This window comes from Lissotriton vulgaris, chromosome 9 (assembly GCF_964263255.1).
Source record: "Lissotriton vulgaris chromosome 9, aLisVul1.2, whole genome shotgun sequence".
NCBI lineage: Eukaryota > Metazoa > Chordata > Amphibia > Caudata > Salamandridae > Lissotriton > Lissotriton vulgaris.
The window spans coordinates 334,702,628-334,706,707 of NC_141697.1; the positions used below are offsets into that span (position 1 = coordinate 334,702,628).

The 4,080-nt window shown below is 51.9% G+C and overlaps 1 pseudogene; it reads left to right on the forward strand.

Annotated features, from left to right (window-relative positions):
- The first annotated feature begins 1,044 nt into the window (after positions 1 to 1,044).
- On the forward strand, positions 1,045 to 2,466 carry LOC147690082 (uncharacterized; annotated as a pseudogene).
- The last annotated feature ends 1,614 nt before the right edge of the window (positions 2,467 to 4,080 follow it).

Sequence of the window (4,080 nt, forward strand, 5' to 3'; positions counted from 1 at the left end):
GGAACGTCAAAAGGAGGAAGTAGGAAAGAGGCGACGGACGGCGTTTCCCTGGAGGAAGCTGGAGTAGGAGTCGGAGTCGGAGATGGAGAAAGGCGATACCAGAAGGATACTGAGGAGGAAGAGACTGGGACCGAGACGCCAGGAGGCCAACGTTTCCGCCCTTCGCCCCGCCACGTTCCCACGGGAGGAGCGTGGCTTCAAGAGGTACGGGGTCGTGTGGCGGGTTGGGTGGGGCGGAGGAACCAGCTCCGTGTGTAAAGTTGTAAAGCCCCGTGTAAAGCTTTCCCGTTCCTTCCCCTCATGTGCACTCTTACCTCACGGATTGTATTTAATCCACAAGACGCACTATCACTGGTTTCCCTCACTCCCGGCCCTAACTAGTGTACCGTGGTCCAACCAGTCACCTGACCCGATTTTCCTTTCTTACCGGTACCGGAGCGGAGGAGAACAGAGGGGAGAGACGTCCCCCATCCGGATCCCACCGGTAGCCTCCGCCATCACTGGAAGAATACAGCCAAACTGGAGCAAGTTATTTTTCCCTTTGATCCCGCAGCTCATTCCAGGGACCGAGCAGCACCCTTACTAAGAAAGACTTATATCCCAATAAAACCATCACTCAAACCCTTACTCAAGGCGCCAGTGTTTCTCTTTACCCCTAAACCCCCTGTCAGTCCGAATACCGTAACTGAAAACCCAGGTATCCCGACCCCCTTGGGACAACTGGTGTCAGAAGTGGGATCCCCTCCACCATCCATCCGCAACCTAAAGATGGAGGCCCTGATCGAGGACATAATCGAAGGCCAAGAAAAATTGGAGTGGGCCATAGAAAGCCAACTAACCTCCGTACAGGCAGATAGAGAACTGTTTACAACTACAATTACGGCCCAGCTGGAGAGCTTTAGGAATGTGCCGCCTCCCACCCAGGTCATCCCCAGAGAAGTGCGTCTGCATAACCCCCATCCTACCGGTGTGGCCCTTCAAAAGTATGTGCATGGTGAGGACCCGGGCGCTTTCCTCTTAAATTTTGAAAGGGCCGCCCGTGCTATGGGGTGGCCCGAAGAGAAGTGGCCGTTCTTTCTGGCTCCGCTCCTTATAGGAGAAGCCCAATCGGCATATCAGGCCGCTAACCCTCTAGGGACCACAACCTATGCAATCATTAAGGGGGTTATCCTAGACCATCTTGGTCTGGATCAAGAGGCCTACCGCGTACGCTTTCGGAAGGAAAGAGGGGTTCAAGGGGAGAACCCGAAGACCCTATTCTTCAGACTACGGATGGCCGCAGATAAGTGGCTACGACCAGATCTCTGTAGCATGGAGGAGATAATGAATAAAGTGTACTTAGAGCAATTCATGGAAGCACTGCCATATGCCACCCAACGCTGGCTACGTCAACACGCTGGGCTTACTGTTGAACAAGCCATAGAAATGGCATCTCACTATGCTCGGGCTCAGCCCAATACGAGCCCTTGGGAAAATGAAAAGGCCCACAAAACCATACCTCCCCCAAAAGTAGAAAATATACCCAAAGCAGGAAATGAGGTTCCCAGACTACTTCTACCTACAGGAATGATGTCCCCCATGACCAAAGGACCTCAGTGCTTCGAGTATGGGGAGTGGGGCCACATAGCGAGAATGTGCACCAGAAGAAAAACACAGGAGGAGCCTATGGAGGTCGGGTATCTCCCGAAAACGGTGATGTACTCCGTGGAAATGGGCAGCACCTTCTATGTGAGTTTGAGGATGAATGGTTTCAGGGTAAGGGCCTTGCTGGATTCAGGGTGCAGACAGTCTGTGATCCAGGCATGCTTTGTTAGTCCCGACCAGATTACCCCCCAGACTCCCGTATTCATCCGTTGCGTACACGAGGATGTGAAGCCCTACCCTGTGGCCTCCATTACCATAGTTCTACCAGATAGAGAACCCTGTATGGTCCGGGTAGGGGTGGTGGATTCCCTGCCAGAGGACATGATCCTGGGGACGGACAACCCCAAATTCCTTTCCCTCTTTAGGGAGACCCTGTCCAGATCTGTAAAAAGAGAGGGGCCTTACCCACATACCTGTCCCCCGAACCCTGGGTAATTGATAGGAGCTTTCGCTTTACTCAGGGAGAAGATAGGACCCTATTCCATGCCTGGGAAAGCACCCATGCCTCGGATGGGGTCAACCCCCAGATGTTCCCCTGGTTCCTGGTTAAGAACAAATTGCTATACCGCCAGGCCAGACAAGATGGAGAACTACAATTGTTGGTGCCCCGCTCTTTTCGGGAACAAGTACTCTTCTTTGCTCAAGCCCATTTGACGGCAGGCCATGCAGGCAAAGAAAAAACCACGGAAAGTATCATTCGGCATTTTTTCTGGCCTGGGATATATCGGGATGTGCAGGACTTCTGTGCCAAATGTGAGGTATGCCAAAGAAGAAATACCCATCGACCCAGTGCTGCGCCTCTACAAAAGATGCCCATCATAGGAGTCCCGTTCGAACGGGTCGGCATGGATATAACAGGACCCCTGCCGAAGACAGGCGAGGACATCTGTACGCCCTCGTGATCGTCATCTACGCCACCCGGTTTGTGGAGGTCTTTCCTTTACTGACCACCACAACCTCTGCAATCGCCGAGAAGTTTGTGGAACTGTTCTCCCGCGTGGGGTTTCCCAAAGAGGTGCTTACAGATCAGGGAACCCCCTTCACATCCAAACTGATGAAAGAAGTGTGTACCTCTCTAGACATCAAGCATCTGAAGACCTCGGTGTACCACCCCCAAACAGATGGCCTTGTTGAAAGGTACAAGCAGACACTCAAGGCAACCGTAAAAAAGATGCTGACCGTTGAAGGGCCCACCTGGGACCGACTTCTGCCCCTTGCCCTGTATGTCATACGGGCCCAGAAGCAGAGTAGCCTGGGATGATCGTCCTTCGAGCTATTATACAGAAGACTTCCTAGGTCCCTCCTAGAGATGACGAGGGACATGTGGGAAAACAAAGAATCCCAAGAACAGAAGAGCATGCTGGAATATAGCACTCAGCTGAGAACCAAACTGGGAAAACTACGAGAACTAGCATACTCCACCCTGGAACAACAACAAAAGAGGTATAAAAAGACGTATGAAAAGGGAAAGAGGCTGAGAAGAATCGGCATCGGGAAGTGGGCTCTGGTGTTGCTACCATACATAAGCAACAAAACCAAGAATGAGTGGCAAAGCCCTTTCCAGGTTATTGACGCCATCGGTCAGACCACCTACAGATTACGCCTGTCATCCACGAAAACACAAACATACCATATTAATATGTTGAAAGAATGGTTGGGGCCCTTACCACGGGTGGGTCATTTTGTCACCCCATCAACATCCCCCAGCTCCTCAACTTTGGATCAGCTGGTAGTCAACCAGGGGTTGACATCTCAGGAGAAGACAGAGTTGGCACACGTCCTGGAGCCCTTCTCCGACGTATTTTCGGACATACCAGGGAGAACTAGCCTAGTCGAACACTGCATCGAAACCCTTCCAGGGAAAGTGGTAAAACAACGACCCTACAAGATACCAGCGGCCCGAAGAGAAGTAGTGAGAAGGGAAGTTCAAGACATGCTTCAGTTGGGGGTAATCCGACCCTCCCAGAGCCACTGGTCGTCCCCAATCGTGATGATACCCAAACCTGATGGCTCCAAACGCTTCTGTATGGACTTCAGGGCCTTGAATGCTGTGTCACACTTAGATACCTACCCTATCCCTTGTGTGGACGAATTGATCGGAAAAAATAGGCGACGCCAGATATATCACCACCATAGACCTCACGAAGGGGTATTGGCAGGTACCTCTTCGTGAGGAGGACAGGAAGAAAACTGCCTTCGTTACGGACGACGGATTATATGAGTTCACGGTCCTCCCCTTTGGACTCCATGGGGCTCCGGCGACTTTTCAACGCCTTATGAACCAGGTGTTACAACCATACGTCTCGTTCAGCTCAGCATACCTGGACGATATCGTCATTTATAGCCCTGACTGGGATGAACATCTGCGCCATCTGCAAGTCATACTCACCGCGCTACAAAGGGTGGGACTACACATTAACGCCAAAAAGTCCAGAG